We start from the raw sequence: 15,570 nt of genomic DNA on the forward strand, positions 1-15,570 counted from the left end.
TACCTTATTCCGTGTATAGTGTGCATTCAGATATAACGTCTTCAGTCCTGTATTCACCCTTTTCAATTTTGTCCACCTTTTACACTGCAACTCATCCTGTTGACTACAATTTTGCCCTCTCAACAGCCTCTCCTTTCTAGGAACCTCATTACACACTGCCACTGTTTGTAAACCAACTACCTCATCCTCAGCACTATCACTCTGTTCCCATCCTCCTGTCAAATTATTTTAAACTCTCCCAAACAGCTATACCAATCTTGTCGGCAAGGATATTTGTCCCCTTTTGATTCAGATGTAACCCGAAACCCTGTCCCCTGCGTAAGTTCCTCAGTCAAGCATTCACTGGCCAATTGCTCCAATTCTTACCCTCATTGGCAGGTGGCATGGGCAGCAATCCAAAGATTACTCCCCTTGAGGACCTGTTTTTCAGCTTTCTACCTGGTTCACTAAAATCTCTCTCAGGACCTCCTCATCTTTTCTATCTATGACATTGAGGCCAATATGTACCAAGACTTCTGGCTGCTCAACCTCTCCCTTGAGAATGCCTTGGACCTGACCTGAGACATGCCTGACCCCAGCACCTGGGAGGCAACATATTATCCTGGTGTCTCTGTCTATTGCAGCGACAGTCCCATCTCTGTTCTTCTGACTATGGAATCTCCTATCATCACTGCAGCCCTCTTCACCTCTCTGCTCTTCTGACGCTCAGCACCAGACTCAGTGCCTGAGACCAGTCACTGTGACTGTCCCAGTAGATTGTCCCCCTCAATTGTGGTACAATTACTATTGAGGGGAACGGCCAAAGGGATACTCTGCACTGGCTGTGTATTTTCCTTCCTTCTTCTGACAGTCACCTATTTACTGTCTCCTGCAACCTAGTGGTGACTACATCTGTATGAACAATATGCAAATCTCTCAGTGTGCATTGTACAGTGCGACAATAATAAAGCAATTTACCAATTCACATTGCATGTTCTGATACTTGAATGAATTCTATTGTAGCTGCTATGCACAGCTACTACAGGACTGAAAATTGGTGTTGATAGTGAGAAATTGAAAGGTAGTCTTGCCTGTTGGTCCCCCTGTACAGTACAGGCCATGAATAATAAGTTGCAAGTTCAAGTTCAATTATTATTCAACCATACATGAATACGACCAAATGAATCAGCGTTATTCTAGGGCCTAGAAAGCACCAACAGCACAAGGCGCACAAAGCACATATAAGATAGCAGTAAAATGTAGTCACACACAAAAATAGTCGAAGTCCCTGAGTCCATGAACGCTGCAGCAGTCTGCAGCTAAACACAATACGGCTTACCTTCTGCCGAGCAAACACTGGGGGCAACACTGACTCCAGCACGGACACCGCGTCACACCGTCTCTGGCACTCCGGTGGAGCGCACGGAGTCTGACACCTTCGGCTCTCCTGGGCAGGTGACACCTCAGCTTGAGGCCTAGTCCACACAGCTCACTCACCGTCTGCCCCCACCGTCCACCAATGAACTAGTGAATCGGACTTGCAGTATTCCAACAGGGTCTTGTAATCACAAGAAAAATGACTGAGGCAATCACTTGTTGTTAGACTGTACACCCCCTTCACGCACCAACTCTCTGACACAGGCAGTAGCACAATCCACACCATGCCCTGCTTATTCAGTTTCTCCATCAATAAACAACTCACTGATGGAGTAGACCTGCTCTACTTTAAGTTCTGAACGTCCACAGTCCAAGGTGATATTTTATGTTTTTATTGAGATACGGTGCAGAATAGCCCCTTCCAGACATCCCTCCCCTTTCTAGATCTTTCTGTCTCTGTCTCTGGAGACAGCTTATCCACTGATGTCTACTATAAGCCTACTGACTCTCACAGCTATCTGGACTATTCCTCTTCTCACCCTGTCTCTTGCAAAAACGCCATCCCCTTCTCACAATTCCTCCGTTTCCGCCGCATCTGCTCTCAGGATGAGGCTTTTCATTCTAGGACGAGGGAGATGTCCTCCTTTTTTAAAGAAAGGGGCTTCCCTTCCTCCACCATCAACTCTGCTCTCAAACGCATCTCCCCCATTTCACGCACATCTGCTCTCACTCCATCCTCCCGTCACCCCACTAGGAATAGGGTTCCCCTGTTCCTCACCTACCACCCCACCAGCCTCCGGGTCCAACATATTATTCTCCGTAACTTCCGCCACCTCCAACGGGATCCCACCACTAAGCACATCTTTCCCTCCCCGCTATCTCTGCTTTCCGCAGGGATCGCTCCCTACGTGACTCCCTTGTCCATTCGTCCCCCCATCCCTCCCCACTGATCTCCCTCCTGGCACTTATCCTTGTAAGCGTAACAAGTGTTACACATGCCCTTACACTTCCTCCCTTACCACCATTCAGGGCCCAAGACAGTCCTTCCAGGAGAGGCGACACTTCACCTGAGAGTCGGCTGGGGCGATATACTGCGTCCGGTTCTCCCGATGTGGCCTTCTATATATTGGCGAGACCCAACACAGACTAGGAGATTGTTTTGCTGAACACCTACGCTCGTCCGCCAGAGAAAGCAGGATCTCCCAGTGGCCACACATTTTAATTCCACGTCCCATTCCCATTCTGATATGTTTATCCACGGCCTCCTCTACTGTAAAGATGAAGCCACACTCAGGTTGGAGGAACAACACCTTATATTCCATCTGGGTAGCCTCCAACCTGATGGCATGAACACTGGCTTCTCAAACTTCCACTAATGCCCCACCTCCCTCTCGTACCCCATCCATTATTTATTTATATACACACATTCTTTTTCTCTCTCTCCTTTTTCTCCCTCTGTCCCTTTGACTATACCCCTTACCCTCTGGGGTTTTTCCCCCATCCCCCATTTCTTTCTCCCTGGGCCTCCTGTCCCATGACCTCTAATATCCCTTTTGCCAATCACCTGTCCAGCTCTTGGCTCCATCCCTCCCCCTCCTGTCTTCTCCTATCATTTTGGATCTCCCCCTCCCCCTGCCACTTTCAAAAAAACTATCCGTTCCTGACGGGGTATCTGGCTAAGTACTAAAAAATTGTGCTGATCACTGGCTGGAGTGTTCACTGAGATCTTTAACCTCTCATTTTGGCAGTCTGAGGTACTCACCTGCTTCAAGCAGATTTCAATTATACCGGTGCCAAAGAAGAATGTGGTGACCTCCCTCAATGCTATTATCCAGGAACACTCACATCCACAGTGATGAAGTGTTTTTTGAAGGATTTGCAATGAAACATATGAACTCCTGTCTGAGAAATGACTTGGATCTGCTCCAATTTGCCACTAGAGCAACAGGTCAACAGCAGATGCCATCTCATTGGCCGTTCACTCAACCCTGAGGCATCTGGACAGCAAAGGTGTTTATATCAGGATGCTCTCTATTGACTACAGCTCAGAATTCAATATCATCATCCTCTCAAAATGAATCAATAAGCTTCAAGACTTTGGATTGAATACCTCCTTGTGTAATTGGATCCTCAATTTCTTCACTTGCCCAGTCAGTTCAGATTGGCAACATCTCCCCTATGATCTGTCACAATGGGGTGCTAGGAACGGACCCAAATGCAAGATACAGACACTGAAGTACAAGGAACAAGACTTGACTAGAGTAGGGATGTGACAGGATACAGGCAAGGAGCAGGGACAAGAACGCAGACTTGGGCTAGGGAAAGCAGGACCAGGACTAGAAACCATGGACTAGGAGACAAGGCATCGACTCCAAGCCCGAGACTGGACAAGGACCCAGAACCTGGGTCGTGCCTTGGATTCAGACCCCAGAACCAGGCAAGGACATGACATGGCTTCAGGACAGGATGTGGCTGGGGACTAGAGGCCTGAGCTTGGAGACAGGCTGGGGTCTTTGCTCTTGAGGCTTGAGGCTGGGCTCTTGGGTCTAGAGGCTGGAGCTTGGAGGCCAGCTGGGGTCCTGGGTCTAGAGTCTGGAGCTTGGAGGCCGGCTGGGGTCTTGGGTCTAGAGTCTGGAGCTTGGAGGCCGGCTGGGGTCCTGGGTCTAGAGTCTGGAGCTTGGAGGAAGGCTGGGGTCTTGGGTCTAGAGTCTGGAGCTTGGAGGAAGGCTGGGGTCTTGGGTCTAGAGTCTGGAGCTTGGAGGAAGGCTGGGGTCTTGGGTCTAGAGTCTGGAGCTTGGAGGAAGGCTGGGGTCTTGGGTCTAGAGTCTGGAGCTTGGAGGAAGGCTGGGGTCTTGGGTCTAGAGTCTGGAGCTTGGCCTGGGATCTTCAAGGCTTGGGTTCTTGGAGCTTGGCTTGGGATCTTCGAGGCTTGTGTTCTGGGAAGAACTCCTGGGCAGGACTCGGAACTTCACCCCATGGAGGCAAGGACAGGGAGGGACGGACCCAACAACAGGGTAACAGCAAACGGCCTGCTTACCCGACAGAGGCAAGGGACAGGAAGGGACAGAATCAACCACAGGGTAACAGCAATTACAGCCTGGCTTACCCAACGGAGGCAAGGACTGGAAAGGAGCTCAATCCGGGGTGACTCTGAGTCTCTGGGCAGCCAGCAACCTTAGCTGGCTACAGAAACAGCCAAATCCATACCACTCTAACGAGTGGCAACAAGGCTCCATGAAGCAGTGGTCCTCCAACCAGGCCTAGAGATCACAAATGATTTCACTCCAAGGGGGACTGACAAGATAAACCAGCAGCCCACACTCAATGCCAGGGCTACTTGTATTCCAAGCCCCAAGATGGGAATCAGGTGCGTATGCTTAACTCAATCAAAACAAGGGACAGCTGGAAGACCCGGAGTCCTGAATCCATGGACCGGACAGTGAACCAGAATGTGGACTTCACGGACCAGACCATGACATGATCTCCATCAGCAAAGTGCTTAACCCCCTGCTCTACTCACCCTATACATGACTGTGAGGCTAGCCTCAGCTCCAATACTATATTCACAGTAAGTTTGCTGATGCCATCGCCGTCATTGGTCGAATCTAAGGTGATGATGAATCAGTATGTGGGAGGGAGATTGAAAATCTGGCTGAGTGGCCACAGCAACAACTTCACTCAATGTCAGCAAGGCCAAAGAGCTGATGATTAACATCAGGAGAGGGAAACCAGAGGTCCATAAGCCAGTCCTCATCAGAGAATCAGAGGCAGAGAGGGTCAGCAAGTTTAAATTCCTCGGTGTTATTATTTCAGAAGACCTGACTTTTTTTTTAGATTAGATTATGAAGACACGCAATCCTCTTTTATTGTCGTTTAGTAATGCATGCATTAAGAAATGATACAATATTTCCTCCGGTGTGATATCACAAAACACAGGACAGACCAAGACTGAAAAAACTGACAAAGCCACATAATTATAACATATAGTTACAACAGTGCAACAATACCATAACTTGATGAAGAACAGTCCATGGCACAGTAAAAAGTTCGAAGTCTCTCAAATGTCCCACATCTCACGCAGACGGGAGAAGGAAGAAAAACTCTCCCTGCCATGCCAACCACAGTCCGACTCTGAGTCATTCGAAAACTTCGAACTCTGATCAGCTCTCCGACACCAAGTACTGAGCGCCATCTCTGGCCGAGCAATTCGACCTTGATTTCGGTTGCCAGCAGAAGACAAAGCTGGGAATTTTGGGGCCTTCCCTTTGGAAGATTTTTTGATCACACAGTAATAACGGCAGCGAACTGGCCTTTCAGAAATTTCTGCAGGTGTTCCTCTGTGCTTTCTTGTCTGTCTCCATCAAATCAGAATTGTCCACGGCCCCTATTTAATGGATACGATATCATTTTCACCAGATGGCTGCATACACGCGGCGCGCTGCTGTCTCCTCCTCCCGTCTTGGACCCAGCACATAAGTGCAATTATGAAGAAAGCACAGTAGCGCCCCTCCTTCCTCAGGAGCTTGTGAAGATTCAGCATCACATCTTGAATTTTGACAAACCACTATAGATGTGTAGTGGAGAGCACATTGTCTGGCTTCATCACAGCCTGGTACGGAAAGCACCAATGCCCTTGGAAGGAAGATCCTACAAGAGGTAGTGGATATGGCCAGTCCATCACAGGTAAAGACCTCCTCACCAGTGAGCAGATCTACACAACACATTATTGCAGGAAAGCAGCATCCATCATCGGGGACTTCCACCATCCGGGGCACGCTGTTTTCTCACAGCTGTTACCAGGAAGAAGGAGCAGGGGCCTCAGGACTCACAACACCAGATTCAGGAACAGTTAATACCCCTCAACCATCAGTCTTATGAACCAAAGGGGACAACTTCACACAGCTTCACTTGCCCCATCATCGAAATGTTCCCACAGCATTTGGACTCGCTTTGAAGGACTCTTCATCTCATGGTCTTGATGCTTATTGCTTATTTATTTTATTATTAATATTATTATTATTATTATCATTATTCCTTTGCTTTGTATTTGCACAGCTTGTTGTCTTTTGTACACTGGATAAATGCCCAAGTTGGTGAAGTCTTTCATTAATTCTACTGTTATTATTCCATTAAGGATTTATTGAGTATGCCCACAAGAAAATGAATCTCAGGTTTGTGTGTGGTGACGTATTTGCTCTTCGATAATAAATTTAATTATCCAGTACATGGATGAGAGGGGTATGGAGACCTATGGCATAGCTGGGGGTTGAATGGGAAGAGGCAAAATAATAGTTTGGCATGGACTAGATGGGCCAAAGGGCCTATTTCTGTGTTGTTGTGCTCTTTGACTCTCAAGGGTATTCATTCAAGGTGAAGGGGGCAAGCTGAAAGGAGATGTGTGGGACTAGTTTTTTATATAGAGAACAATGAATGCCTGGAATTTGTTGCCGGGGTGGTGGTTGAGGTAAATACAATCAAGGCATTAAGAGATTCCTAGACAGGCACATGAATATGCACAGATGGAGGGTATTTTACCTTGTGTAGGTAGAAGGACTTTAGTGTTATTAGTCAATTAATTCAGCACGATCCGATGGGTCAAAATGCCTGTTACTGTGCTGTACTGTTCTCTGTTCTATGAACTGGATTTCTGGACAATACCACCAATGTGAACAATGAAGAGCAATAGTTGAGGAATAATTTTTACCGTAATTTTCTGTAATTATTTTTAAAGGTAGGCACAGCTGCTATCATTTCCACACCATATGGAATGTAGCACCATACAATACCCATCGCTATAAACCTACTCCACAATCAATCTATCCCTCCTTCACAGCTCAGAACCCTCCATTTGCCTAAGTGTCCCTAATGAATCAGCCACTACCACCACCGGAAAGCAGCGGCCAGGCAGTCTCTAGAAAAAGAGTGCATTCCAGACAAATACCGCATAAAAAAACCTGCCTCTCATACGTACCCTAGATTTTCCTCCACTCACCTTAAATGGATGTCCTCTATATTGGGGGTTGAACAACAATGGCAATGGCTGTCCATTCTATCTATGCTTTTCGTAATAATATACAACTCTATTAAGTCCAAAACCATAAAACATAGTGCAGAATCAGGCCATTTAGCCCATTGAGTCTGCTCAACCATGTCGCCTCGCTTCCTCCTTCACTGCAAAGAGAAAATTCCTAGCTCACTCAACATTTCCTTTCATCCAATCTGCATTTTGGTGAGTCTCCTCGCCATCTTCTCTAAAGCTTCCACATGCTTTTTATGATGAGGTGACCAGGTCTGACTTGTAAGGATTTTCAAGAACAGAATCAGATAGTGGACAAAATCCTTTCATTGAGATTAAAGTTTTATTGAGGCTCTCAATATCAAGGCAACCCCAATAATTCAGAATCAGACTTATATGTAGGCCATATCTCGGGTAATGATGAGTTTGAGTACAGAGAGGAAATTAAGAACCTGGTAGCATGGTGCGAAGACAATAACCTATCCCTCAATGTCAGCAAAATGAAGGAATTGGTTGTTGACTTCAGAAGGAGTAGCGGACCGCACGACCCGATTTACATCGGTGGTGCGCAAGTGGAACAGGTCAAAAGCTTTAAGTTCCTCGGGGTCAATATCACAAATGACCTGACTTGATCCAACCAAGCAGAGTTCACTGCCAAGAAGACCCACAAGCACCTTTACTTCCTGAGAAAACTAAAGAAATTTGGCCTGTCCCCTAAAACCCTCACTAATTTTTATAGATGCACTGTAGAAAGCATTCTTCTAGGGTGCATCACAACCTGGTATGGAAGTTGTCCTGTCCAAGATCGAAGGAAGCTGCAGAACATCGTGAACACAGCGCAGCACATCACACAAACCAATCTTCCGTCCGTGGAGTCACTTCACGCCGCACGCTGTCGGAGCAGTGCTGCCAGGATAATCAAGGACACGACCCACCCAGCCAACACACTTTTCATCCCTCTTCCCTCCGGGAGAAGGTTCAGGAGCTTGAAGACTCATACAGCCAGATTTGGGAGCAGCTCCTTTCCAACTGTGATAAGACTGCTGAACGGATCCTGACCCAGATCTGGGCCGTACCCTCCAAATATCCGGACCAGCCTCTGGGTTTTTTTGCACTACCTTACTTCCCATTTTTCTATTTTCTATTTATGATCTATAATTTAAATTTTTAATATTTACTAATTTTAACTATTTTTAATATTTAATATTTGTAATCCAGGGAGTGTGAAGCATAGAATCAAATATTGCTGTGATGATTGTACATTTTAGTACCAATTGTTTGGCAACAATAAAGTATAAAGTATATAATGTGAAATTTGTTGTTTTGCAGTAGCAATACAATAGAAAGCCATAAAATTACACAAATTACAAGAAAATAGATATTGAGGTAGTGTTCATGGGTCCATTCTCCATTCTGAAATCTGATGGTGAAGGGGAAGAAGCTGTTCCTAAATCATTGAGTGCGTACCTTCAGGCTCCTGTCCTTCTTCCCTTATGGTAGTATTGGGAAGACGGCATGTCCCCAATGGCAAGGGTCAGTGCTCGATGCCGCCACCTGGAGGCACCGACTATTGAAGATGTCCTCGATAGGGAGGGTCCTTTCTGTTTGTAATCTTAAGGAGGTTGCACTTTGTGAGATCAAATGAAAGAGAAAATATTCAGTTTATGGTAGGTCCCTAAATAACACTGATCTTGGGGTCCAAATCAATAGTTGACTTTAAGTAGCTGCACAAGTGAGTAGGGTAATAATAAAAAGCATATGGAATGCTTGCTTTCATTGGTAGAGATGCTGACTCTAAGAGTAAGGGAGTTATGCTGCAGATGTATCAATCTTTAGTCAGAATGCACTTGGAGTATTGTGTGTATAGTTCTGGTCATACTATTACAGGAAGGACATGGAAACTGTGTGAGACAAGAGGCCGAGGCGAGAATGGTGAGGACTCAAGTGCTGGAGTATCTGAGACTAGAATCGAGACACAATTTCGAAACTGAGACGGGAAATGTGTTCTAGGCTAGATGCTAGATGAGATCCTGATGAGACTAGATCAGAATCCTAACAAGACAGAAATCCTAACCGCAATCCATTAAGCTGATGATTGAGCACGAAACCTGAGCTCAGGTGCTCTTTAAATATCTAAATCTTGGTGCCAAAACATGGCTGCCAATTAGCAGAGCAGATCACACCAGCTACCAGTACTCTGGAGGATGAGGGTCTAAATCATGGAGGCTGGTGCGGTGAGGTGTGTACCATATCACTGTGGAAGGAGTGCAGAATAGGTTCATCAGGATGCTGCCTGGATGAGAGGGTATCAGCAATAAGGAGTGGTCGGAAAAATTATGAGAGTCATAGATAGGGTAGATGTCAGGATCTTTTCCCCGGGATGGAAATGTCAAACGTCACAATGAGGCCACTCTCAGGTTAGAAACATAGAAAACCTACAGCACAATACAGGCTCTTCGGCCCACAAAGTTGTGCCGAAAATGTCCTTACCTTAGAAATAACTAGGCTTACCCATAGCCCTGTATTTTTCTAAGCTCCATGTATCTATCCAGAAGCCCCTATCGTATCCACCCCCACCACTGTTGCTGGCAGCCCATTCCATGCACTCGCCACCCGCTGAGTAAAAAAATTACATAGAACATAGAAGATGAATAGTACAGCACATTACAGGCCCTTCGGCCCACAATGTTGTGCTGACCCTCAAACCCTGCCTCCCACATAACCCCCCACCTTAAATTCCTCCATATACCTGTCTAGTAGTCTCTTAAACTTCATGAGTGTATCTGCCTCCACCACTGACTCAGGCAGTGCATTCCATGCACCAACCACTCTCTGAGTAAAAAACCTTTCTATAATATCCCCCTTGAACTTCCCACCCCTTACCTTAAAGCCATGTCCTCTTGTATTGAGCAGTGGTGCCCTGGGGAAGAGGCACTGGCTATAAACCCTATCTATTCCTCTTATTATCTTGTACACCTCTATCATGTCTCCTCTCATCCTCCTTCTCTCCAAAGAGTAAAGCCCTAGCTCCCTTAATCTCTGATCATAATCCATACTCTCTAAACCAGGCAGCATCCTGGTAAATCTCCTCTGTACCCTTTCCAATGCTTCCATATCCTTCCTATAGTGAGGCGACCAGAGCTGGACACAGTACTCCAATGGTGGCCTAACCAGAGTTTTATAGAGCTGCATCATTACATCGCGACTCTTAAACTCTATCCCTCAACTAATGAAAGCTAACACCCCATAAACTTTCTTAACTACCCTATCTACCTGTGAGGCAACTTACAGGGATCTGTGGACATGTACCCCCAGATCCTTCTGCTCCTCCACACTACCAAGTACCCTGCCATTTACTTTGTACTCTGCCTTGGAGTTTGTCCTTCCAAAGTATACCACCTCACACTTCTCTGGGTTGAACTCCATCTGCCATTTCTCAGCCCACTTCTGCATCCTATCAATGTCTCTCTGCAATCTTTGACAATCCTCTACACTATCTACAACACCACCAACCTTTGTATTGTCTGCAAACTTGCCAACCCACCCCTCTACCCCCACATCCAGGTCGTTAATAAAAATCACGAAAAGTATAGGTCCCAGAACAGATCTTTGTGGGACACCACTAGTCACAATCCTCCAGTCTGAATGTACTCCTTCCACCACGACCCTCTGCCTTCTGCAGGCAAGCCAATTCTGAATCCACCTGGTCAAACTTCCCTGGATCCCATGCCTTCTGACTCTCTGAATAAGTCTACCGTGTGGAACCTTGTCAAATGCCTTACTAAAATCCATATAGATCACATCCACTGCACTACCCTCATCTATATGCCTCGTCACCTCCTCGAAGAACTCTATCAGGATTGTTAGACACGATCTGCCCTTCACAAAGCCATGCTGACTGCCCCTGATCAGACCATTATTCTCTAAATGCGCATAGATCCTATATTTAAGAATCTTTTCCAACAGCTTTCCCACCACAGACATAAGGCTCACTGGTCTATAATTACCCAGACTATCCCTACTACCTTCTTTGAACAAGGGGACAGCATTTGCCTCCCTCCAATCCTCTGGTACCATTCTCGTGGACAATGAGGACATAAAGATCCTAGCCAGAGGCTGAGGAATCTCTTCCCTCACCTCGTGGAGCAGCCTGGGGAATATTCTGTCAGGCCCCGGGGACTTATCCGTCCTAATGTATTTTAACAACCCCAACACCTCCTCTCCCTTAATATCAACATGCTCCAGAACATCAACCTCACCCATATTGTCGTCACCATCATCAAGTTCCCTTTCATTGGTGAATACCGAAGAGAAGTATTCATTGAGGACCTCACTCACTTCCACAGCCTCCAGGCACATCTTTCCACCTTTATCTCTAATCAGTCCTACCTTCACTCCTGTCATCCTTTTGTTCTTCACATAATTGAAGAATGCCTTGGGGTTTTCCTTTACCCTACTCGCCAAGGCCTTCTCATGCCCCCTTCTTAGGCTCCTTTCTTGCTTCCCTATATTCCTCAATAGACCCATCTGATCCTTGCTTCCTAAACCTCATGTATGCTGCCTTCTTCCACCTGACTAGATTTTCCACCTCACTTGTCACCCATGGTTCCTTCACCCTACTATTCTTTATCTTCCTCACCGGGACAAATTTATCCCTAACATCCTGCAAGAGACCTCTAAACATCACCACATGTCCACAGTACATTTCCCTGCAAAAACATCATCCAATTCACACCTGCAAGTTCTAGCCTTATAGCCTCATAATTTGCCCTTCCCCAATTAAAAATTTTCTTGTCCTCTCTGATTCTATCCTTTTCCATGATAATGCTAAAGGCCAGGGAGCGGTGGTCACTGTCCCTCAGATGCTCACCCACTGAGAGATCTGTGACCCGACCCGGTTCATTACCTAGTACTAGATCTAGTATGGCATTCCCCCTGGTCGGCCTGTCCACATACTGTGACAGGAATCCATCCTGGACACACTTAACAAACTCTGCCCCATCTAAACCCTTGGACCTAATCAGATGCCAATCAATATTAGGGAAGTTAAAGTCACCCATGATAACAACCCTATTATTTTTGCACCTTTCCAAAATCTGCCTCCCAATCTGCTCCTCGGTATCTCTGCTGCTACCAGGGGGCCTATAGAATACCCCCAATAGAGTAACTGTTCCCTTCCTGTTCCTGACTTCCACCCATACTAACTCATACTTACCCCTGACATCTCCTCTGTACTTACTCCCCAGCTACTTAAACCCGTGTCCTCTTGTGGTGACCATTTCAGCCCTGGGAAAAAGCATCTGACTATCCACACGATCAATGCCTCTCATCATCTTATACACCTTTATCAGATCGCCTCTCATCCTCCATCGCTCCAAGGAGAAAAGGCCAAGTTCACTCAACCTGTTTTCATAAGGCATGCTCCCCAATCCAGACAACATCCTTGTAAATCTCTTCTGCACCCTTTCTATGGTTTCCACATCCTTCCTGTAGTAAGGCGACCAGAACTGAGCACAGTACTCCAAGTGGGGTCTGACCAGGGTCCTATATAGCTGCAACATTACCTCTCGGCTCTTAAGCTCAATCCCACGATTGATGAAGGCCAATGCACAGTATGCCTTCTTAACCACAGAGTCAGCCTGCTCAGCAGCTTTGAGCGTCCTATGGACTCGGACCTCAAGATCCTTCTGATTCTCCACACTGCCAATAGTCTCACCATTAATGCTACATTCTGCCATCATATTTGACCTACCAAAATGAACCACCTCACACTTATCTGGGTTGAACTCCATCTGCCACTTCTCAGCCCAGTTTTGCATCCTATCAAAGTCCCACTGTAACCTCTGACAGCCCTCCAAACTACCAACAACACCTCCAACCTTTGTGTCATCAGCAAACTTACTAACCCATCCCTCCACTTCCTCATCCAGGTCATTTATAAAAATCACAAAGAGCAACACCTCATATTCTCACCGGGTACCCTCCAACCTGATGGCATGAACATCGACTTTTTTAACTTCAGGTCATTTCTCTCAACACACATCAAAGTTGCTGGTGAACGCAGCAGGCCAGGCAGCATCTGTAGGAAGAGGTGCAGTCGACGTTTCAGGCCGAGACCCTTCGTCAGGACTAACTGAAGGAAGAGTGAGTAAGGGATTTGAAAGTTGGAGGGGGAGGGGGAGATCCAAAATGATAGGAGAAGACAGGAGGGGGAGGGATGGAGCCAAGAGCTGGACAGGTGATTGGCAAAAGGGGATACGAGAGGATCATGGGACAGGAGGTCTGGGAAGAAAGACAAGCGGGGTGGGGGACCCAGAGGATGGGCAAGGGGTATATTCAGAGGGACAGAGGGAGAAAAAGGAGAGTGAGAGAAAGAATGTGTGCATAAAAATAAGTAACAGATGGGGTACGAGGGGGAGGTGGGGCCTAGCGGAAGTTAGAGAAGTCGATGTTCATGCCATCAGGTTGGAGGCTACCCAGACGGAATATAAGGTGTTGTTCCTCCAACCTGAGTGTGGCTTCATCTTTACAGTAGAGGAAGCCGTGGATAGACATGTCAGAATGGGAATGGGATGTGGAATTAAAATGTGTGGCCACTGGGAGATCCTGCTTTCTCTGGCGGACAGAGCGTAGATGTTCAGCAAAGCGGTCTCCCAGTCTGCGTCGGGTCTCGCCAATATATAAAAGGCCACATCGGGAGCACCGGACGCAGTATATCACCCCAGTCGACTCACAGGTGAAGTGTTGCCTCACCTGGAAGGACTGTTTGGGGCCCTGAATGGTGGTAAGGGAGGAAGTGTAAGGGGATGTGTAGCACTTGTTCCGCTTACACGGATAAGTGCCAGGAGGGAGATCAGTGGGGAGGGATGGGGGGGACGAATGGACAAGGGAGTTGTGTAGGGAGCAATCCCTGTGGAATGCAGAGAGACGGGGGGAGGGAAAGATGTGCTTAGTGGTGGGATCCCGTTGGAGGTGGCGGAAGTTACGGAAAATAATATGTTGGACCAGGAGGCTGGTGGGGTGGTAGGTGAGGACCAGGGGAACCCTATTCCTAGTGGGGTGGCGGGAGGATGGAGTGAGAGCAGATGTACATGAAATGGGGGAGATGCGTTTAAGAGCAGAGTTGATAGTGGAGGAAGGAAAGCCCCTTTCTTTAAAAAAGGAAGACACCTCCCTCGTCCTAGAATGAAAAGCCTCATCCTGAGAGCAGATGCGGAGGAGACGGAGGAATTGCGAGAAGGGGATGGCATTTTTGCAAGAGACAGGGTGAGAAGAGGAATAGTCCAGATAGCTGTGAAAGTCAGTAGGCTTATAGTAGACATCAGTGGATAAGCTGTCTCCAGAGACAGAGACAGAAAGATCTAGAAAGGGGAGGGAGGTGTCAGAAATGGACCAGGTAAACTTGAGGGCAGGGTGAAAGTTGTAGGCAAAGTTAATAAAGTCAACGAGTTCTGCATGCGTGCAGGAAGCAGCGCCAATGCAGTCGTCGATGTAGCGAAGGAAAAGTGGGGGACAGATACCAGAATAGGCACGGAACATAGATTGTTCCACAAACCCAACAAAAAGGCAGGCATGGCTAGGACCCATACGGGTGCCCATAGCTACACCTTTAGTTTGGAGGAAGTGGGAGGAGCCAAAGGAGAAATTATTAAGAGTAAGGACTAATTCCGCTAGACGGAGCAGAGTGGTGGTAGAGGGGAACTGATTAGGTCTGGAATCCAAAAGAAGCGTAGAGCTTTGAGACCTTCCTGATGGGGGATGGAAGTATATAAGGACTGGACATCCATGGTGAAAATAAAGCGGTGAGGGCCAGGGAACTTAAAATCATCGAAAAGTTTAAGAGCGTGAGAAGTGTCACGAACATAGGTCGGAAGGGATTGAACAAGGGGTGATAAAACAGTGTCGAGGTATGCAGAAATGAGTTCGGTGGGGCAGGAGCAAGCTGAGACAATAGGTCGGCCAGGACAGGCAGGTTTGTGGATCTTGGGTAGGAGGTAGAAATGGGAAGTGCGGGGTGTGGGAACTATAAGGTTGGTAGCAGTGGATGGGAGATCCCCTGAGCGGATAAAGTCGGTGATGGTGTGGGAGACAATGGCCTGGTGCTCCTTAGTGGGGTCACGATCAAGGGGTAAATAAGAGGAGGTATCCGCGAGTTGTCGCTGTGCCTCGGCAAGGTAGAGGTCAGTACGTCATTTCTC

This window comes from Mobula birostris, chromosome 2, assembly GCF_030028105.1.
Source record: "Mobula birostris isolate sMobBir1 chromosome 2, sMobBir1.hap1, whole genome shotgun sequence".
Lineage (NCBI taxonomy): Eukaryota > Metazoa > Chordata > Chondrichthyes > Myliobatiformes > Myliobatidae > Mobula > Mobula birostris.